Here is a 23,622-nt window from a genome sequence, read left to right on the forward strand (position 1 = left end):
GATTTTACATTACTGAATGACACCCTCTGCTACCAGGGCTGTGGCATGTCTCTCCCAGACTGGGGACAATGGAGAGTCGTTAACCTGAATGGCTCCCATTCGGATGGAAGCACCTTAATACAACAGGGTGGCTGAAACTAGAACTAGTTTTCTCCAGCTTCTCTGAAGGAAGTTTGGGTTGGGAGCAGAAAAGGGGAAACAAAGAAACCAGGGTTAGTGGTAGGACCTTGTAAATAGGACCCGATCAAATTCATGGTCCATTTTTGTAAATGTCATAGTCACAGCATTTTTTAAATCTTTAATTTCATAGTTTCAGATATTTAAATCTTAAATTTCATGGTGTTGTAACAAAACATGAATTTGTATTTAAAAATGGCAAAATATAAACATGTAAAGCCCTTAAGACTCAGCGTTTCTCAAACTGGGTCCTGACCCAAAAGGGGGGTTACAAGGCTGCTTTCAGAGCTGGGCGGCTGGAGAGCAGCAGCTGCAGGCTGGGTACCTAGCTTTGAAAGTAGCGCTGCCACCAGCAGCAGTACAGAAGTAAAGGTGGCAATATTGTGACCCTCTCCTGCCCCCCCAACAATAACCTTGAGATCCCTCCTTTTGGGTCAGGACCCCCAGTTTAAGAAATGCTGTGTACTTTTACCCTCTGTTATCGGGTATATTTATAGTATAAGATAAAAGTACACATGACCAGATTTTATGGGGGAGACCAGGTTTCATGGTCCGTGATGCATTTTTTATGGCCGTGAATTTGGTAGGGCCCTACTTATAAGCACAAACACTCTCAGAATCAAAAAAAAAGTAAGCTTGGGGCAAGAGGGGGGACTGAGTCATCTATCTGCCGCCCTGACCGGGAAAACCGAGAAGTCTGCTGCTTGCCAGGGGCTAAGATTCGTGATGTGACGGAGAGACTGCCGAGACTCATCAAGCCCTCGGATCGCTACCCCTTCCTGCTTCTCCACGTGGGCACCAATGACACTGCCAAGAATGACCTTGAGCGGATCACTGCGGACTACGTGGCTCTGGGAAGAAGGATAAAGGAGTTGGAGGCGCAAGTGGTGTTCTCGTCCATCCTCCCCGTGGAAGGAAAAGGCCTGGGTAGGGACCGTCGAATTGTGGAGGTCAACGAATGGCTACGCAGGTGGTGTCGGAGAGAAGGCTTTGGATTCTTTGACCATGGGATGGTGTTCCATGAAGGAGGAGTGCTGGGCAGAGACGGGCTCCATCTTACGAAGAGAGGGAAGAACATCTTTGCCAGCAGGCTGGCTAACCTAGTGAGGAGGGCTTTAAACTAGGTTCACCGGGGGAAGGAGACCAAAGCCCTGAGGTAAGTGGGAAAGCGGGATACCGGGAGGAAGCACAGGCAGGAATGTCTGTGAGGGGAGGGCTCCTGCCTCATACTGGGAATGAGGGGCGATCAACAGGTTATCTCAAGTGCTTATATACAAATGCACAAAGCCTTGGAAACAAGCAGGGAGAACTGGAGGTCCTGGTGATGTCAAGGAATTATGACGTGATTGGAATAACAGAGACTTGGTGGGATAACTCACATGACTGGAGTACAGTCATGGATGGTTATAAACTGTTCAGGAAGGACAGGCAGGGCAGAAAAGGTGGGGGAGTAGCACTGTATGTAAGGGAGCAGTATGACTGCTCAGAGCTCCGGTATGAAACTGTGGAAAAACCTGAGTGTCTCTGGATTAAGTTTAGAAGTGTGTGCAACAAGAGTGATGTCATGGTGGGAGTCTGCTATAGACCACCGGACCAGGGGGATGAGGTGGATGAGGCTTTCTTCCGGCAACTCACGGAAGCTACTAGATCGCATGCCCTGATTCTCATGGGTGACTTTAACTTTCCTGATATCTGCTGGGAGAGCAATACAGCGGTGCATAGACAATCCAGGAAGTTTTTGGAAAGCGTAGGGGACAATTTCCTGGTGCAAGTGCTAGGGGAGCCAACTAGGGGGAGCGCTTTTCTTGACCTGCTGCTCACAAACCGGGTAGAATTAGTGGGGGAAGCAAAAGTGGATGGGAATCTGGGAGGCAGTGACCATGAGTTGGTTGAGTTCAGGATCCTGACGCAGGGAAGAAAGGTAAGCAGCAGGATACGGACCCTGGACTTCAGGAAAGCAGACTTTGACTCCCTCAGGGAACAGATGGCCAGGATCCCCTGGGGGACTAACATGAAAGGGAAGGGAGTCCAGGAGAGCTGGCTGTATTTCAAGGAATCCCTGTTGAGGTTACAGGGACAAACCATCCCGATGAGTCGAAAGAATAGTAAATATGGCAGGCGACCAGCTTGGCTTAATGGTGAAATCCTAGCGGATCTTAAACATAAAAAAGAAGCTTACAAGAAGTGGAAGGTTGGACATATGACCAGGGAAGAGTATAAAAATATTGCTCGGGCATGTAGGAAAGATATCAGGAGGGCCAAATCGCACCTGGAGCTGCAGCTAGCAAGAGATGTCAAGAGTAACAAGAAGGGTTTCTTCAGGTATGTTGGCAACAAGAAGAAAGCCAAGGAAAGTGTGGGCCCCTTACTGAATGAGGGAGGCAAGCTAGTGACAGAGGATGTGGAAAAAGCTAATGTACTCAATGCTTTTTTTGCCTCTGTTTTCACTAACAAGGTCAGCTCCCAGACTGCTGTGCTGGGCAACACAAAATGGGGAAGAGATGGCCAGCCCTCTGTAGAGATAGAGGTGGTTAGGGACTATTTAGAAAAGCTGGACGTGCACAAGTCCATGGGGCCGGACGAATTGCATCCGAGAGTGCTGAAGAAATTGGCGGCTGTGATTGCAGAGCCCTTGGCCATTATCTTTGAAAACTCGTGGCGAACGGGGGAAGTCCCGGATGACTGGAAAAAGGCTAATGTAGTGCCCATCTTTAAAAAAGGGAAGAAGGAGGATCCTGGGAACTACAGGCCGGTCAGCCTCACCTCAGTCCCTGGAAAAATCATGGAGCAGGTCCTCAAAGAATCAATCCTGAAGCACTTAGAGGAGAGGAAAGTGATCAGGAACAGTCAGCATGGATTCACCAAGGGAAGGTCATGCCTGACTAATCTAATCGCCTTTTATGATGAGATTACTGGTTCTGTGGATGAAGGGAAAGCAGTGGATGTATTGTTTCTTGACTTTAGCAAAGCTTTTGACACGGTCTCCCACAGCATTCTTGTCAGCAAGTTAAGGAAGTATGGGCTGGATGAATGCACTATAAGGTGGGTAGAAAGCTGGCTAGATTGTCGGGCTCAACGGGTAGTGATCAATGGCTCCATGTCTAGTTGGCAGCCGGTGTCAAGTGGAGTGCCCCAGGGGTCGGTCCTGGGGCCCGTTTTGTTCAATATGTTCATAAATGATCTGGAGGATGGTGTGGATTGCACTCTCAGCAAATTTGCGGATGATACTAAACTGGGAGGAGTGGTAGATACGCTGGAGGGGAGGGATAGGATACAGAAGGACCTAGACAAATTGGAGGATTGGGCCAAAAGAAATCTAATGAGGTTCAATAAGGATAAGTGCAGGGTCCTGCACTTAGGATGGAAGAATCCAATGCACCGCTACAGACTAGGGACCGAATGGCTCGGCAGCAGTTCTGCGGAAAAGGACCTAGGGGTGACAGTGGACGAGAAGCTGGATATGAGTCAGCAGTGTGCCCTTGTTGCCAAGAAGGCCAATGGCATTTTGGGATGTATAAGTAGGGGCATAGCGAGCAGATCGAGGGACGTGATCGTTCCCCTCTATTCGACACTGGTGAGGCCTCATCTGGAGTACTGTGTCCAGTTTTGGGCCCCACACTACAGGAAGGATGTGGATAAATTGGAAAGAGTACAACGAAGGGCAACGAAAATGATTAGGGGTCTAGAGCACATGACTTATGAGGAGAGGCTGAGGGAGCTGGGATTGTTTAGTCTGCAGAAGAGAAGAATGAGGGGGGATTTGATAGCTGCTTTCAACTACCTGAAAGGGGGTTTCAAAGAGGATGGCTCTAGACTGTTCTCAATGGTAGCAGATGACAGAACGAGGAGTAATGGTCTCAAGTTGCAATGGGGGAGGTTTAGATTGGATATTAGGAAAAACTTTTTCACTAAGAGGGTGGTGAAACACTGGAATGCGTTACCTAGGGAGGTGGTAGAATCTCCTTCCTTAGAGGTTTTTAAGGTCGGGCTTGACAAAGCCCTGGCTGGGATGATTTAACTGGGACTTGGTCCTGCTTTGAGCAGGGGGTTGGACTAGATGACCTTCTGGGGTCCCTTCCAACCCTGATATTCTATGATTCTATGATTCTATGATTCTATGAGGGTGGAACAAAGGTGCATTTTTTTTGTAGCAGAGGGACTTTTCTGACTGAGGGATCAATTCAGCCCAGGGCAAGACCAAAGGAAACTGATTCGGAAAAGAAGGAGAGGGAGACTCCATGATTCAGAGAAGCCATGAGCTGCAGGAGTGGGTATCTGGACACTCTCTAGAGAACTCTGCCTTAATCCCAATGAACTCTCCAAAGTGGTAAGGAAACTGAGGCATGGAAATATGTGTGGACATTTCTCAGTTTGCGTGAATCTGCATCTTTTTTCTGCTATCTAATGTAAAGAGTAATTGTTTTAGATTCCCTTTTTGCAAACCTGTTGGGTTATGTGAACATAAGAACAATTATCGCATGTCCCTGACGAGTTAAATGGTAAACTAGCACATCCACAAGGTTTGGTGCTCTGGGAGAGAGTGTGTGTAAGACACTATGGAGTCTTCTGGGGCTCAGCACTCACCCTGAGAGCCTAGGACAGCTGGACTGTGTGGCCCAATTTCCTTGAAGGGGTAACAGACAGAGAGCCTGCACCCAGGGAGTGTGTTAGAAAAGTCAAAGAAAGAGACAGTGCTGGAGCCTACCAGCCTCAGGCCTGGTCTACACTAAAAAGTTAGGTCAACCCAGCTATGTTGCTCAGGGTGTGCCCTGAACAACATGGTTTAGACAGGAAGAATTTTTCCATTGACCTAGCTACCACCTCTCAGTGAGGTGGGTTACCTACATCGATAGGAGAACCCCTCCTGTTGGAGTTCATAGTGTCTACACTGAAGTACTACAGCAGTGGAGCTGTGCCCCTGTAGTCTTTTAAGTGTAGACAAGCCCTCAGGCAGCTTAAAGAACAGGGGGCTGGTGTGTTGGGACCCAAACACAACCTCCTGGTGAGCAGGGGGAGCTCAACCAGGACTGTAAATTAGACTCCTTGTCCTGATTCTGATCTCATTGTAAATCAAGATTGACTCCACTGAAGTCAATGGAGTCACACCAATGTAAGTGAAAGGAGAATCTGACCCACTTAGACTCAGACTCCTTTAGACTCCTATTTAACAGTGTGTGGGCTGGAGTTTCCACTACCTTGCACTTTATGTAGTCATTTACCCCAGTTCAAAACAGATTTACACCCACTGTACACAGTTGTAATGACTACACTTCACCGCAAGGCAGTGGAAAATCAGGTCCTTTGAGTGGAAGAGTGGGTAATATACTCACCAAGGAACTGTAAGGTGTAGGTTATAGGAGAGGGTGGCCTACTTTAACTTATGCCTTCTTCCACCCTGCCTTAGTCCCTGGTTTCAAGGAGGCATGATTGGCAAGCATGCGAACATAGCCACGACCCCAGCTTCCTGTTCATTAACTGCAGTGAACAGCTCCTTTTTAAAGCGAGGCACATGCTGGTCCCTCACAAAGGAGCAGCAACATGCACTAGAGGTCCTCGCTGCCAGCCTGCACAGTGATGGCAAGAGGTCTGACACCCTCCTGTCACCAGCATTGCTCCTCTGTTCTCAACCTGCAACTGATGGAGGGGAAAAACAGTCCATCCAGAAGTCAGCCTTGAGCTGCTCCCTTAAGGAAGTAGAGGAGGAGCAGTCTCTGAGTGGGGATGAGGAAGAGAATGATAGTGAGGTATTTCCAGTGGAGATAGGGAGGTACTGATACCATTTTACAAGGCACTGGTTATAAAATCTCAACTGGAATACTGGGTAGGATTCTAGTCACCCATGTTCAAGCAAGATGAATTCAAACTGGAACAGAGCCCAGCTACTAGGATGAGCAGAGGGATAGAGGGCCCGTCTTCTGAGAAGGGACAAAGTTTGGCTTGTTCACTCTTGCAAAACAATGCTTGAGAGGGGAGCTGATTGCTCTCTATCATAGGGGATTAAACACCAGAGAGGAAGAAGAGCTATGTAAGCTAACAGACTATGTTGGCACAAGAACAAATGGATATAAACTTCCCATGAGTAAATTTAGGCTGGAAATTAGAAGGTTTCTTATCAGAGGCGCATAATTCTGGAATAGCCTCCTAATAGAAGTAGTGGGGGCAAGAAACCTAACTGGTTTTAGTATGGAGCCTGATAAGTTTGTGACAGGTGTTATATGAAAGGGTTGCCTGCGATAGCAGGAGATTGGACTTAGTGACTGAAGAGATCCCTTTCAGTCCTATGTTTCTATTTTCTTTTATTCTTAGGACTGCAAAGGCAGACTGTACTTAATCCTACAGAAACTGCTATCCTGCCTTTAGGATGACACAACTGGCGCTAAATTCTAGTGAGCCAAAGGTTCCAGGCTTCCTGGCCAGGGTCAGCAGATAAGAATCAATGCATCTCTTCTCAGTTCCATTTGTTTAAAAAAACAATACAAAACATTGGGCATTAGATATTATGGAAATAATAAAATCAAGAAAAGAAACAGGTTAAAAATGCTTGGTAAAATGAGGGCCTGATCCTACATGCATTTACTGTCAGGCATAATGCTCTGTACAGTGAAAAGCCTCATTGATTTCCATGGGACTACATCCAATATTAAGCACTAGGCCCAGTAGCAAGTGTTTACAAGACTAGGCTCCCGGTCAATAAAACAACAACAAAAACTAACAAAAATGATTGCACCACTTAGCTTGATATTGTCCAATCTGCTTTTCATAAGGGAGGAAAAAATTATCTGAAATTTGAACCCTTGTTGCATTTTTAGACGCAGCAATTTTAGGATTCCTACTTCAACTGTAATTTTAATAGCATTTTAACATTTCTACCAATAATTAAAATATTTTGTTGTATATTGTATGCTTTGGGCCAGATTCAAGTGTCACTCCAGATTTATGTAAATGTCACTGAGAATAAAATTTGGCCCTTCATCTTTAAAGCACATTTGAAACATTACCTAATCATCATCTGACTATGTTATATGCCCATTTTACTTATGGGAAAACTGAGACTGAGATAGTAGTGGCCTGATATTCAGAAAAGCTGAACTCTCACTGCCTTAAGTAAAAGTGGCAAGTGCTCAGCACTCGAATATCGAATCAAAGGGGGCAGATTTTCAAGTGCTCTACACACAATAAATGACTTTCTCAAGGAATGAGAACAGAGCTGGGACTAGCACTCAGGATTTCCTGATCCTCATTCCTGCGCTCAGACCACACTGATCTGTCAGCACTGACTTGTGATGCATTTTAGTGGATTCAGTTTGAGAAAAGAGTTAATTACTTCTGAAACTTGTTTTTGACCATGATTACTTGGCAGATTCTCTATTCTGCATGGCTGGAGTCTTAGAAGTAGTGTGACCAGATGTCCCGTTTTTAAAGGGACAGTCCCATATTTAAGCCCTCCTGCAGGCGTTCTGACTTTTTCTTAAAAACAGGCAAATTGTCCCATATTTTCTGTCTCCTCCCCTCCGCCCCCAATCAGTACTGGTGGGTCTTGCTGCTGACCAGATCCCCGCTTGCCAGACGCCCTGCCACCAGCAGTGATTGCAGGGGTGGGGGTGGGGGTCTAGTGGCCAACGATGCGGGTGGGTTTGCAAAGCTGTGGTGGGGCGAAGATGCAGTGCATGGGGCCAGACACTCCTCTGCTGGTCATCAGCGCAGCCCCTGCTGCGTGCCAGCTCTTGGCCAGCAGGGCTTTTTCCCCCTCCCCCCCCCCCCGTCCTGTTTCTGGCCGGCACTTGCTGCGCAGTGTGAGCTGCAGTGGCCGGTGAGTGTGGGCATGTGCCAGGCAGAAACCAGTTACATGTTGTCTCTGCTGCCCACTCATCCACCCCTTACATGCTCCCCCTCTCGCTGTCCTCTCCCTGCTTTGCCCCTTCACCCCCCAGTCCTGCTGCTCCTCCATATCCACATTGGTAGGGCATGTCCCGCTCCCAGTGCTCTCAGGAGCACCAGCCCCTGGTCAGAGCACTCAGTTCACCAACAGCCTGGCCAGCAGGCTCCTTCTTTCCCTCCTTCTTTTCTGGCTGGGCTGGCCAGGAGGACCCAAGCCCTGCATGTGCCAAAACCCCGCACAGAGCTGACATGAGGAAGCCTCTCTACCCCTCAGATAAGCTCTAGGGGGGTGGGGTGGGGATTTCCAGCCTGTTCATGCCCTGAACCTGCAGGCTCCACAACAGCCTCCTGGGCCCTCTTAACCCCCTCATGCCACTCCCCCACCATGGGTCCTGCCCCCAGAGAGCGGGGGGAGGGGCCTGCTCTGTCTCCTAGACACCCTCCACTGCTGAGCCAGCTCTCTGTCTGGGTTCATTGAAGACCCCGCAATCAGGTTCCCTGATGCACAATGCATCCTTAGTGCTTAACCCCTTCCTGCCCACGCTGTAGCTGGGAGACAGGAAGCAGTTGGGTTATGTCGGTGGCCAGCAGCATCCTGGAGGTGTTGGCTGCCTTTTGACACTGTGCAAGTGTGCGGGCAGGAAGGGATAAGCTGCTTCCAGCCATGGGGTGGGGATGGGGGTGGGGTGTGCAGAAGAGATAAGCTCTGCAAAGACACAGGCCAGGTCATCTTCTCCCCCAGCACCTCACTGTCTTCCCTTGCAGCTGGAAGTAGCTCACGTCCTTTCCCTCCTGCACAGTGCCGAAAGGCTGCTGCTGGCCACATTCTGCTGCGAACCCTAGCAGAAATCTGGGGAGGGGGAGCATGTGACCTTGCATACTCCCCACCCCCCACATGTTGCCTCAGGAAGATGCAGCACCAGGTACTGGGAGAGGTGGGTCTGTCCTGGGTCCCAGCCAGGTATGAGGGCAGAGATCGCCGGGCAGGGAGGGTCGGGTCAGTTGGTCATACTCCCCCACCTGTATGAGAGAGGTGTCACACACACACACACCCCTCTCCCTGTCTGTGTGTGTGTGTGTGGGGGGGAGGAATAGGAATTTGTGTGTCCCTGTGTGAACCCTAAATCCTTAAAGATAAGAAGGTAAATAAAAAGAATCCAGCTACGCGGTATTTCTTTTTAATGGGGGCTCAGTCAACTTGATGTTAATTTGAACGTTTGTACTTCATAGTTCTGATCGTTTGCCATTGAACTCACTTAAATATGAGTAATTTTACCCTTTGTCCTGTATTCAGCATAGGGAAATATGGTCACCTTACTTAGAAGTAAACTTTCCAGTGGGCCTTCCTACAGCCTTCATGTGTGTGTGCAATGCATGTTGTACATATACATGTACAACACCTACACACATGCTTGAAAAACGTTAACATCTGTGCGCACACTTTGAATAGTCTACTGCAGGTGCAAGCGGGCTCAATGAGTTTTATAAGTGCAAATTCTAACAAAAGGGAACCGGTAGCTGTTAAGCTGTTGAAATTCCATGCAGAGATGTTTTCCCCATGTAGATGCATGCACACTTGTGCAACCACTTGTAGGAAGGGAGCCATTTGAAAATGTACCCATCTGGCTTCTAGTTAACATGCGAATCTCCCTGCTGAACAGTTCCAGCCCAAGGATGCTGGAAGATACATTTGACATGCATGTGTTTCTTATTAAGTGAAGCTGTCAGAAAAAGGTAAAGGTTTAGATTCCAGAAGTAGTGGAGCTAAAGAGAAGATAAATGGTTGGGCTGCAGCATGACCAGAGAGACAGTCTCTGCTAAGTCATGCTGCCCCTGCAGCTCATCATTCTTCGCTTCTCACCGCAAGGCTGAAGATGCTCTTTTCCAAGCATGTCTGCAGTGAGATTAAACCACAGATTGCAAACCACTTTCCTTTATACCTAATCCGGCTGCAGTCAAATTAGGGAGGAGAATACAGCAAAGAAGTAGGATTAATTTAACTCATTATGCCTCTCTCGTTTAATGTGTCTAGGACCATATTCTGGTACTATGGTGTAAATTCAGACCAACTCCACTGATTTTAGTATAACAGGGTTGAATTTACATGGGTATAATGGCAGAATTTGGCCTGTGATCTTTAAATTACAGCATCAATTAAAACCCCTTTATTTTCACTGTAGAATGTTTTTGCAAATTTTCTTTAAGGTTTTTACTCAAAAAGCATAAACAGCCCCACAAGGGTGCTGTTGTGTGGCAACGGAGTACCACATAAATTAAGCAAACTCTGGGTAATATCTCTAAAAATATGTGTTTATAGCTCCCTGCCAGTTTCTGACTAATGCTTTTGTTTGTTGCTATAGCGAACCACACATGAATCTGATAGCCAAAAGCATTCTTATGACTAACCTTTACTCTCTGGGGGCTGCAAAATGGAATTATAAAACAATCTGAGGAGACTGTGGGAGGAAACACCTTTTTTGGCACAGGATCCCCAACATTAAAAAGAATACTGAGAGTGGAAAACATTAGGAAATGGGGAACTGTGTGGCTGAGTTGACTTTAACCTACAGTGATCCAAACAGAGCCTCTGTCTAAAATGAATCCTAGAAAGTTGTCTTATTTGTGCAGGGAGCAGTACTGGGAGCTCTCACCAGGCATTACGGGATGGATCCAAAGCCTTTTGAAATCAATGGCCGATTGGGATTAGGCCCCAAGGCATTCACAGCCTGCTCACTCAAAATCCTTTTATCTGATTCAATGACACTTAAGCCAATGGTTTTAATTTTCTCAGTTTCTATTATTATTATTATTTGTATTTTGGTAGCATCGAGAAACCTCTACCAAGATCAGAGTCCCATTGTGCTAGGCGCTGTGCAAACACAAAGTGAAAGACAGCCTCTGCTCCCAAAGAGCTTACCATCGAAATGGACGAGGCACACGCAGGAGAGGAAACGGAGCTGATGTGACTTGCTCAACACAGCAGCTCAGCGGTAGAGTCAGGGACAGAACCCTGGTGCCCTGCGTCACAGTTCAGTGAATGCATCCAATGAAGTGAGCTGTAGCTCATGAAAGCTTATGCTCAAATAAATTTGTTAGTCTCTAAGGTGCCACAAGTCCTCCTTTCCTTTTCTTCCAGGCTATATAAATGTCAGGGTGAGGTATTATTGTCTATAGAAAAAATCAATATTTTCTATTGACATTAGATATCTGACCCCTGCCTGCATGCTGCCTCTTTGTCCAGAATGTTTCCGTTATCAAAACAAAGGGTCTCATCATTTGGTGGAAAATGATCTGAGCTCCATGTATAGCTCTGTTGAGAGAGATTCCAACAAAGTCTGATACCAAATGGCCATTGACTTCCCTGTAGACATTTGGAAGTGTCTGTTTTTTTTTACTAGTGAACACAAGATAAATGGCTGGGATACAGGGTAGTGCTAGAATTTGAAATGTACATTTCATGGGACTTCTATGGTAGCTGCTGATCATTTAATTACATAGGACCAAATCCTCCACTACCCAGATTTCATTCTGTCGAGCAAAGCTTCACTGGACTCCTGTGGAACTGATATTATGACACGTTAAATACTAAGGGGAAGCTACATGATCATTTCCATCCTGTACCCAGTAATAACTACTGAATTTGTTTAAGGCTAGCTTTTGAATCTGTTAAATATTTTCACAAAAATTCAAAGTTAAAGTACTTTGTTCCTTAACTCTTAATTGAATTCATTTATAGGTAGGGTCCTACCAAATTCACTGTCCATTTAAAAAATAGCATTTTTAAAAATCTTGAATCTCATGGTTTCAGATAAACTTAAATTTAAAAACTTAAATTTTATAGTATTGTAACTGTGGGGGTCCCAACCCAAAAGAGACTGGGGGGTTGCAAGGCTATCCTTGGGTAGTGTAGGAGGCTTCGCGGTATTGCCACCCTTACTTCAGCACTGCCTTCAGAGCTGGGCGGCTGGAGAGTGGCAGCTGTTGGCCAGGCACTCAGCTCTGAAGGCAGCACTACCACCAGCAGCAGTACAGAAGTAAGAGTGGCAATACCATACTTCTGGTGGCAGCACTGCTTTCTGGGCTCAGTGCCTGGCCAGCAGCCACCACTGTCCAGCTGCCCACCTCTGAAGGCAGCACAAAAGTAAGGGTGGTAATACTGTGGCCACCCCTACAATAGCAGATTTCACGGGGGACGCCAGATTTCAGTCTGTGACACGTTTTTCACGGCCAAGAATTTGGTAGGGCCCTATTTATAGGGCAACTAACATGAGGCATCTGAGTCAGGTACAAAATAAAGACCAAACACCAATAGCTATAAGGCAGTGGTTTATCGAATTGTGGACTGTCGCTCACTACAGGACTCTGGAGCACTTACTGGTGGTCTGTGGAGAGCTGATAGGTCATAGGATGCTGGCCCAATCTCTCCGCTTTCAGCTGCTTCTACAGATGCTCAGGCTTTTCATTAAATGTCTGAAAAAGTACCAGCCTAGCAGGCTCCATGCTGTGAACAAGAATCTGAAAGCACCTTCAGGTACTGAAGCTACCAGCATAACAATTAAAAATAGCTCAATATCCTAATGCTGTTTATTTATCCACATCAACAACTGCTATGGTTGATGGAGGGATGCCATATAGTCAGGTCTAGGAGGGGAGATAGTCTGTGCAATCAAAAAGGGGGTAGAGGTGGTCCACTTGTGAATGGGTGACAGGTGGTCCGCAAAACACACTCTTGTTCCCTCCTGGAGAGAAAAGTGCAAGCAACTAACCTAACATCACTATTATTATTATTGTTCCTTAGATCTTATAGGGCACTTTTCATTCATAGCTCTCAAAGGGCTTTACAAAGGAAGATAAGTATCACTATCTCTATTTCACAGTGATGGAAACTGAGGCAGCGTAGTGAAGTGACTAGCAAGAAATCAGTGGCAGAGCCAGCTGTGTTGGAGCTCATGGCTAGCTCCAAAGGACCACACTTTCTCCCTCAGCTCACTGGGGAAAGGAAATGCTTCATATTCACTCTTCCATGTCTTCCGCGCTCTCCCTTTGTCAACAGAAACTGTACCAACCAAGCCTTGAGAACACAATTATTTCCAACACTGGCAAGGAAGTCAGCTAGCATTTTTATTGAATCCAGCCCTAATAGAGAGCTAGGAAACCATCTCTTTTCCAGCTATAGAAAGAGTCCTCTAATTATATAAAAAACTGAAAACAATGTATTTACTCAAATAATAATGAATACCTAACTGTTATATAGTACTTTTCCTGAATAGATCACAAAGCACTTTACAAAGGAGGTTAGTATCATTATCCCTATTTTAGAGATGGGGAAACTGAGGCACGGGCATATCTTGCCAAAGGTTAGCCAGTAGTAGAGCCAGGTATAGAACCTGGGTATTCTGAGTCCTAGTATAGTGCTCAGTCCAGCTGACCACACTGTCTCCATTACTATTAAAACATTCTTGTGGAGATTTGATGAGTTTGTGCAGCGCCTAATACGCTGGAGTCCTGGAATATAATGAGGGCCCCTCGGTGTGACAGTAATAATAACAATGATAAAAGATAACCTTCACTAAGAGGGTGGTGAAGCACTGGAATGGGTTACCTAGGGAGGTGGTGGAATCTCCTTCCTTAGAGATTTTTAAGCTCAGGCTTAACAAAGCCCTGGCTGGGATGATTTAGTTGGGGATTGGTCCTGCTTTGAGCAGGGGGCTGGACTAGAGGACCTCCTGAGGTCCCTTCCAGCCCTGATATTCTATGATATGATTGATCTAGCTCCCTTTCTTTCAAATCCTATTGGATCAAGATTTGGTAACTATGCCCTAGGATTTATTATATACAATCATAAAAAATCTTCAATGCATTTGTGTTGTGCTGGCAGGGGAGGTGGGCCACAGCAGTGGGGCACTGGCATTGACCTCAGTGAGGAGTTCTCCTTAAAAACTGATGATCCGATCAGTGTTAATTTCACATCCCCTTTAAAATACAGCATACGACACAGTATCTGTCTAGGGGGTCACTCTCACAGCCTTCCCAGGAGCTACAGATGTGTATTTCTATTGAGACGTGTTGGTATCTATTGCTTCTTCAGCGCCGTACAAGATCCCCAATATATTCCTGTCTGGGTAAGCCTGGATATCTGGGTGATCATCAGCTAGGGTATTCTATTACTTGCCTTCCTTTTTTCCTTTCAGGGCAAATGCCATTTCACTGTTATTGCCAGTCACTATAAGAATCAAGAAATGCTGGACAGGCAGGTTTGGTGGTGCTGCTGCTGTAACTTCATTGCCTGTAGCTCTGGCAAAAGGCTATTTCAGAGGAGCTGGTCAGTAGTTAAAAGGGAAGATGCAGGTAACAGGCATTTTATGACCCCCACCTTTTTGCTGGTGTTGACAAAAACACTTGACACGGAAAGCTGCAGATCACGTAAAATGCTTTCTTTACAAAAATCCTGCACTCCTGATTTCTCTTGAACAGAGAAGTCAGTGCTGCAAAGGTAGCCCTCGGGTCTGACATTCTGCTCTTCTATATGACAGCCCCCCGTGTAGCAGGATCAGAACACTGATGCTAACTTCTACTGTAAAAAGAAAAGGAGTACTTGTGGCACCTTAGAGACTAACAATTTGTTAGTCTCTAAGGTGCCACAAGTACTCCTTTTCTTTTTGCGAATACAGACTAACACGGCTGCTACTCTGAAACCTAACTTCTACTGTGTGGCTCTGAGAGGAAAAACTTGCACTAAGGGATTTACTGAATAAGTGAAGCTGTCGCTTTCCCCCAAGCAGCAGGGGCCAATGATGATTAGAAATCACTGAGCGTTCTTGGAAGCCCCACAGATAGTAAAACAAACCCAACACCTCCAGAAAAGATTTTTTTCTGCTAAACCTCTATTTGCTTTTATGTATATATATATATATATAATCACCCTCTCCTCCACCACCCATTTGTCTGTTTTATCCACCTTTCTGATACTTGAATGGTAAGTTCTGTGGGGCAGACACTGTCTTGTTATATGTCTGTACAGCATCTAACAGCATGAAGGCCTTGATCCTTGTTTGGGGTTCTGAGAGGTGCCATCATAATATAAATAATCAGTAGAAAGATGTAATCGGAATAAGACTATAAGCAATCTGACTATTGCTCTTCTGTAAACAATAACAAGCTTACTAGACCCCAGATTTGACTCCTCCTTCCTCACAGGGACATTTTCTATCTTAGATTTTTAACCCTTTGAAGAGTCTTTATTAGTCCTTCCTTCAGAAATAGGGCTACAGTCCTGGCTCAGTGGACAGAGCACTGGGGTGGGAGTCAGCAGACCTGAATTCTAGTCCTGGCTCTGCCCCTAGCCTGAACAGTAACCTTGGGTAAGTTATGTGCCTGCTCTGTGCCTCAGTTTACCTATCTGTAAAATATGATACTGACCTAATTTTGTGAAGCTCTTTGAGATCGGATGATGAAGAGCACTAGGTCAGAGGTAGGTAGTATAATTAGTACATAGGCAGGCTCTCCCACTACGAACTCATGATGCCTAGGTTCCCTTCTCTGTGAGCCTGGTGTGCTTGAAACTGACTAGACTCATGTGTGTCTCCAAGCAAGCAAGTGCATCAAAATCTGATCACTGCTAATCTCAGAAGAACAGAGTCAGCACAGCCTGCTTGTTGTTGGCATGTCAGCCAGCCCAGGTGCTGGGCTGTTACAGCCATTTGTAGCCCAGTTTTGGAAGGAATGGTGTTTGTTCACTAATATACATTTTTAAAAGAGAAAAAGGTGGGGGAGTCAAATTTTGATTGATTTGGTGGCACCTGTTTTGCACTCACTTTGCAGCAGGTAAAGTACCCTGCAAGGTGCAGGGCAGGGGAGAATCTGACACATTGTGTGTATCTCTGGGAGCACTCACTGGGGCTTTGCAGTTCTCTATCCAACCTACTCTGAGGCTGTGCTTTAAAGCACCAATAAAGCTGTCAGTTGGTGTGTTAAAGCACCTGAATTTACTTGTATTCTCCCCCCCCCCCCCCCACAGGAGTGCTGGTAAGAGACAGAACTTTGTTTCCTTGTCCAAGTCGTATGTCTCAGTCAGCGTTACAAAAGGACCACGCACCCGTCATGTGGCAGGGGTCAGTATCTGCAGGCTCCAGTGATAACTGTTACAGCTGCCATTTAAAAAAATAAATCAATTGTAAACCAGCCAAAAAGTCCAAGCACAGCAAACGTGGACAATTAATCAAACACAAATGGAGATGTCAGGGCAAATGACCTGAACTTCCTGACTGATGAGAGAATTATGTTGCTTCTTATTGGCCATGTGTTAGTACATATGGTCTATGAACCTCAAAAGCTCTCTGATCACATGGCCACCTCTCAACACAGTTCCTTCTGCAATGGCTTGTCTGACTGCTGAGGTGGATCCATTGCCCATAGACTGCTGCCTGCAGGCTTTTCCAGTGTCACTGACTGGGATGTGTTACTCCTGTCAGCATTCTCACCGTCCTCAAGAAAAAGAGAACAGAGTTATCTTTGGCTGGGTTTAGATGTTTTCTGTTCTTCTGGGAGTGCTCCTCACAAGTAGTTATGATATGTGACCTTGGTGTGCATGACATAGCTGCTACTTTGGCAGGGCGCCAGATGCTTCTCTGTTTGAAAGCGAACATGCTTGCCAACTTTCAATGGGCGTAACTATTTGGCATTCTTACTGCAATGCTTATTCTCTTCTGGTTTCCTGGTACGCTCTTCTGTATCCAGGGTTAGCTGTCTTTGACTCGGGAGTTCTGTGTGCAGAACTTGCTGGATTGGGCCCATAATAACCTTCTTTTCAGACGTTGCATGAGTTTGAAATCTCTGACAAGAGCATTGTCAGAACTGGAAAAAAATTGAACAACTTCTCCCCCCAAAACCACCTTGCCTCAAATCCCCCTTATCTATCTAATTTAATCTATTTCAGAGGCATCTAATCTTACCATCTAATCCTGCTATCTATGAGATTCCTGCATCACACATTTGCATACATAGTGAATTCTTCCTGTTGGTAACACAGCTGAAAATACATCTGCCATCCAGCGTCCTTCACTGCTGCTGCTTGATACTTTGCTGTGAAATTGTTTCTCATAGTGTTTGTGGCCCACCCTTTAGCAGGAAGGAGTGTTTCGTTTTTTAATCGGCAGATGTGTACCTTGCTGCATTCACATTTAAATTGCAGTAGTGCCCAGGAGATTTAACTAAGTTGGGATGTCATTGTGCCAGACACTGTGCAGACCTACAGTAAATGACAGTACCTACATGCTACTGCATCTGTCATCAGCCACATTTGGTAGCCCCTGCTATGGGAAATGTCATAGATTGTAAGTACTTCTCCTTAGAATTCAGTCTTAGGAACCTACAAATCACTGCTATTCTACAGCCATCTGTGCCGCTGTCCTTCCTCTCCTTCCTATATTTAAATGTAACCTCTCATTTCCACTATATGTTTTTTTATATTCTAACATTCCCTGTATAACAGGACCGTCTAATAGAATACTCTTTGAATGTCCATGCTCCCATCCATACTGTGCTTCTCATTGGTAATAGTATGAAAATGTTGCTCCGGTCTTCTGCAGGAGGAGTCCTGTGGACTAAAATGGACTTGTGCAGCTGTGAAATGGGCAATTCTGCTGATTCGGGATTAATAGTCCTAGGTCGGGAGGAGGAGAGAAACAAGGCAGAGAGCTCCTTTGCAAACAAAAGGCTTGGCATGCCCAGTGATATTTGCTGTAAATAACTGGCTATTACAGAGTCACTTTCTGCAGTAACCTCCTCTTACAAGAGTCACACCGTTAGTAGCTGCATACAGTAGAGTCTCTATTTACTTTCCTAAAAACAAATCAGTATACGCAGGAGATTACCCACCCCTGAAACTAATCTGCAAGCGCCAGGCTTCCTTTTGTGGCTTTTTGGTTTTCTTTTGGGTAAACAGGGTTTACATATTTGGCTCATAAAACATAAAATTTACCATTTAATTTGTAACTGGTCTCATAACATTTGAGACATTGATTTCCTTGCATCCGCCTTTACAATTATGCCAATCAGCTTCTCTTAAACCTCTAAAGAGGGACAGTTTTTAAAGTGAAGGTTGATCACTCCTGAGTAAACTTTATCCAATCCATTTTGTTCATAAATTCCTGCCAGACTGACTGAAGCAGTTGTTAAATCCACTATGGATATACAACCCAAATATGGATCTAACTTAACACTGGTTTACTAAGTGGTATCCCTACATTTATGCCTTCCACAATTGTTCCATGCAATGTTTCCATCCAGTTCTCTGCAAATCACCAAAGTAACTGAAATCTCCCTCTATGAATATTTTGTGTGAAACATTTCTAAAAAACATCGTGTTTTCGACTGCTTACCCTATTATAATAGTTAATTAATGGTCATATTATGCCCCAATGCAATCATGTGTTAAGAGTTTAATAGAGACATGTCACCACTCACTAGCCGCTCTTATTTTTTCTAGCGATGAATAGCTGTCAATATGAAACCTGATTTATAAAAAGTTAGGTTCACAATGGCACACCTAATTTGTACACCACTACCACAACTGTGTTATTAGTCATGTAATTACTCAGTCTGCCAATACAATGGGGGCAGAGTAACTGTTTACTTTAGTTAGGCACAGAATTGTATGCACATTTCTCTGCACAATTACATGCCTTATTTTTTTCATAATCAGGCCCATAATGTGCAAGATGTCAACTTTAACTAGTGATAGGAGACACAGTTCAGATGAAATAATAATCAACTCAAACTTTCACCTAAAACATGAACCACACCAAAATCTGACCTTGCCTGAGCTTTGAAAATGTTTAATGACATTTTTGCATGCTTCTCTAATCTGCCTACAGTTGATATTAGAAGCAGAAATAATACAGGAAAGGCTCAGTCAGAACCAGAAAATGTTAGCCATCTCATGAGAAAGCTGCTTCTTTTGAAATTTCTGGACTGTTTTTTTTTTCTGACCTTGGACTTTCTAATAAACTTGGGTACATTTCACATACAGATATTTTTGGATGCTTATCTGAACTAAATGAACACTTCAAACCTTCTTGAGGTTCACTTTCAACTAGTTTTAACCTTTGTTATTAACATTTGTTGGATAAAACCAATACTTAAAAATGATTTAACTACTACTTCTAATTCACTTTTCATCTTCAGAATGCTGTACAGCTATTAATTAAATAGTCCTCACAATGCAGGTAAGGGAATATCACAGTTCCCACAGGATTTCAGTTCTTGCACATGTACTTGGAGAATTCGCTTTAGTCTAAGACTCATATTCTTCACCACCGCCCTCCAAATAATTCTGGTGGGGCTGGATGGCTGGAGCAGCAGGAGATCCAGACATGGCAGAGGCAAGGAAAGACTGGGCATCTGGGCATTGGTGGAATGGTAAAGAACTTTAGATCAGCACTGGCTTAGGGTGAAAGTTTTGGGAGAAAGGGATTTAGTTGGGGATTGGCCCTGCTTTGAGCAGGGGGTTGGACTAGATGACCTTCTGAGGTCTCTTCCAACCCTGATATTCTATGACAGTTGGAAAGAGAGCATGTGAGGGGTTCAGGGAGATTCTTAAGGAGAAGCTGAATGAGGCTGCCCTTCCAGGACTAGTGCAGAACCACAGGGATAGGGAGTGGGCGGGGAAATGGGTAGCTGGACTAGTTGAATACATCAGATTTCTGGAATTGTGACTGCAGCTTGCAAGGTGCTCTGGTACAGCAGGTAATACTGATGGCCATGGGAACTGTCTTTACTTCATTAAGCTAATTTAGGAAGCTTAGGGGAGGTGGCCAGATTGCCTGGTACTGAACAAGGAGAGAGAAAAGTTTAGCAGATTGATCCCTAACTCTGGAGCAGAGGGAAGCCAAGCTAGAACCACAATCAGCAGGCACCTCAGAGGATTCACCTCTCAACAGGAGGGTCCTTAGCTCTCAGCATGTGGAACAAGGACGAAGGCAGAAGCGAGGTAAAGCTGTACTTTAAAACCAGACAGCTGCAGTGATGACATGGCAGTTACAGTTACGTTCTTTGTATACTAAAGTTACAGCCTAATGCTACCCAAGTTAAGTGGAGGGCATATTCATTCTGCTGTGTGGACAGCAGACTGGATATTTACAATCCCCTTGGACCATTTTCTAATGTTGAGTGTTTTTCAGTTGGCTTGGCAATTATATTAATCTGATTACTTTTATTTGCAATTGGGCAAAAAGATTTACTTTCTACAGAGACCGAGAAGTCTTTACTTGGCAGATGAAACCAATCTCTTTGATGCACCTACTGTGTCACGTGTTTATGTTTCTGCTCTCTCAAGTTTGGCTTGCGATCACGCGCTGTCATCGTGGGCCTGAACTTGCTCTGCTAATCGTCAATGGGAGTTTTGCCATGGGGAACAAGATAAGGCCTTGCACCAGTTCCATCCTCTATTGCTTCTGCATATGAACCAGTCTGGATTATTTTCAGCAACCATTAAAGCCATTTTTCAGAGTAGCAGCCGTGTCAGTCTGTAGCCGCAAAAAGGAAAGGAGGAAAACTTCAAAAACAGACTCCAACGAGAGATTGCTGAATTGGAATTAATTTGCAAACTGGATACAGTTAACTTAGGCTTGAATAAAGATGGGGAGTGGATGGGTCATTACACAAAGTAAAACTATTTCCCCATGTTTATTTCCCCACCACCACTGTTCCTCAGACGTTCTTGTCAACTGCTGGAAATGGCCCACCTTGATTATCACTACAAAACGTTCCCCTTCCATCCCCGCTCTCCTGATGGTAATGGCTCACCTTACCTGATCACTCTTGTTACAGTGTGTATGGTAACACCCATTGTTTCATGTTCTCTGTGTATATACATCTCCCCACTGTATTTTCCACTGCATGAATCCGATGAAGTGAGCTGTAGCTCACGAAAGCTTATGCTCAAATAAATTTGTTAGTCTCTAAGGTGCCACAAGTACTCCTTTTTCTTTTTGATGCTACATTATAGACAGACAGCTGGATTTCATTGCAGTGTTGAGCTCCATGTTCAGCCAAAAGTGAATAAAGGCATGTTGACCTCATTTGGGGGAATTCAGGTTGATCTCTCAAGATGATTGATAACCTAAAATATTCACTGTCTCAAAACCTGGAGAATTATCTCTAACAACCTTACAGGCACCCCTTCTGATTGAAAGACTTTGCCATCTTTCATACTAAACACAGCTGTACAGTGGATTGGAATTTAGCCATCTTCAGAGAATTACTTTTAAGTGCAGAGTATACAGTCAAACTGACTTTACTTTAATAAGATTTACACAAACCTAATCGTTGAGTGTACTTTACAAGAGTGCCACACCAAAAATAGTAAAATGACGAGATCAAAGAAAGTTTGTTTATGCTATTTCAGCTAAAAATCTACATTATCCAACAGAGAAGCTAAAGCCAGCATAGAATTTATGAACACTGTAGCAGGACTAGTGCTGTTTTATAGTTTAACTTTTAAGGTTATTGCAAATAAATGTTTCAATCCCACTTGTCAGTTTAAAAAGAAAAAAAAATTAGCAGCCCAATAAAGTCATCAAGCATGATGCATTTTTGTGGTGCTGATTTAAATTCCTAAAACACTGTATATACAAGGAGTATGCTAGCATAAAGTTTTGGGAGGAAATTCTCTTTAGGGCTGTGAATAATTTCTATACCGTTATTCTTTAGTATAACAACCTGTACAAGAAAAACAATTACAGTTATCATGACACCAATCATGATGATTATATGGAGTAAAATTAAATCTTCAGAGTGTCTTGTTTCACAAATCATAGAGAAGAACTGTTACTTCTGTGGTACAGACCCATCCATCTGGTGTTTTCTAATTTGAATATTTTCTCTTTTCTATCAAAGACTTTAAAACTGCCAGATCTTTCTACCAGTAGCCACAGATGCAATGCTGCCCCACTTCAAATCCCCTGGCATTGAATTTAACATTGTTAATCTGATCAAAGATCTTTAAGATGCACAGTAACTGTGTTGATGGGACTATATAAGAACCTAAATAGGTAGACAGACAGCTCTTAGGCAGGTTTTATTTGCAGGTTTTGCTGGACCAATCTCCCATAGGAAAGATATCTGAGATCCCATTTGCACCAACAAGGTTGTGCATCTCTGTCTTAAAAGCTTTGAGGTTGATTCTAGCCTCATGTACTACCAATATATAGGGTGCTTAGTGCCATGCACATATATTATGATTCTATGCATATGGTATTTATTATATATAGTGCACATATAACAGTATCCCTCTTGTGGGAGCATATTATCTACTGTAAAACTCAACTGTATGCATACAGTGGAAACCAGATATAGAAGAATCATCTTTATGATAAGACAACTTCACTTGCAAGCAAATTGCAAATTGTGGTGCACTGAAACAATTTGGGAGTAGGATTTTAACTCGGTATAAACAATTTCACTATGTCCTTGTTCACTATGAGGGGTTTCACTGTAAAGTATATAAAGTGGGGAGGAGGGACAGAAATGTGACTGAAATAGACAAGTTGTTGAATCTTAAGATGTGTGCAAGACTCAAAGCTGATCATGCACTGAAAGCTTTTGATATCTATATGCATGAGTGCAAAGTCACCTGTATCAAGAAATCAGATCAGAACATTCTCAATCGTGCTATGAACTGGCTTGCTAATTTGTAGCACGGCTTCTCCAAATGCAAGAACAAGACAAATGAGATGTGAAAGCGTTTAACTCTCCATGCAGCCTCATGTGTTATATTTGGGTGCATCTTATTTTAAGTCTCAGCTATTTTCCTCCCTCAGTATCAGCAGATTTCCGATGGTCGGTAATGTGCATTTCTGTGTATGTTTCACTGATCAAGTGCGTAGCTGGTAGCATGGCACCTTTATGACCCTCATTATATCAAAGCACACACAGCTACAATTCTAATTTAAGATCCCCTTCATTTATTGCAAACTTGAGCAAACTGCCTCATCGAAAGAGAGAGGATGTTTAAACAAACTTACCAAAAATAACTGAAGTTCTCAAAAGTTGCCCTGAAGTTGAAATAGCCCAGAACACCAATCCAGAGCCTTCTCCCAAGCTCTTGCTCTTTCTCCCTGTCTCTCTATTGCATTTGGAATAAGGGCAGTGCAGAAATCCAGCAAAACAATTTTCCTTCTATGTAGACTGAGGCGTTTCTCTACAGTCAGAAAGGGAGTGGCTGAGCCCCGGTGAGGCTTGTTGCCATACCCCAAGCCAAAGAGTGCAGTTGCAGCCTGTGAAATTCAATACCCGCTGTACTGAAGCAACAGCTGTAATGCTTCATTTAGGGCAGGACTGAACTCTGTGCTTGTTCCTTGCTAGGAACTCACACTGGGGTGTAGAAGGAAAGTGGTGTGTGGGTTTCAATACATGCTCTGTCTTTGTACCACTGTGAGCCTACGACTGCAAGCACTTGTATGCATACAGGGTGGAGAGACAGCACAACTTCCTTGTGACTGAAAACACATTGGGTAGGAGAGAGAAAGCAAATCAAACATCTCTCTTCCTGCGATCCGTTCCCAGGCA

The 23,622-nt window shown here is 44.4% G+C and overlaps 1 protein-coding gene and 1 long non-coding RNA gene across 4 annotated transcripts in view; one reads left to right on the forward strand and one right to left on the reverse strand.

Moving 5' to 3' along the window:
• Positions 1-23,253, reverse strand: part of AHNAK2 (AHNAK nucleoprotein 2) — a 69,016-nt gene extending 45,763 nt beyond the window's left edge. For 2 of the 3 annotated variants that reach the window (XM_043517742.1, XM_043517740.1), the window contains exon 1: positions 23,079-23,253. The gene's annotated coding sequence lies outside the window, so the exon portion shown is untranslated. The remainder of the gene's footprint in view (positions 1-23,078) is intronic. The other variant, XM_043517741.1, reaches the window with a different exon arrangement.
• LOC122460847 lies at positions 8,766-10,656 on the forward strand. Its single transcript, XR_006282406.1, has 2 exons — positions 8,766-8,978; positions 10,416-10,656. It is a non-coding gene; the product is annotated as an uncharacterized LOC122460847 (long non-coding RNA).
• Positions 23,254-23,622: the final 369 nt, after the last annotated feature.

The sequence above is a fragment of the Dermochelys coriacea genome, chromosome 6 (assembly GCF_009764565.3).
Source record: "Dermochelys coriacea isolate rDerCor1 chromosome 6, rDerCor1.pri.v4, whole genome shotgun sequence".
NCBI classification, from domain to species: Eukaryota; Metazoa; Chordata; order Testudines; family Dermochelyidae; genus Dermochelys; species Dermochelys coriacea.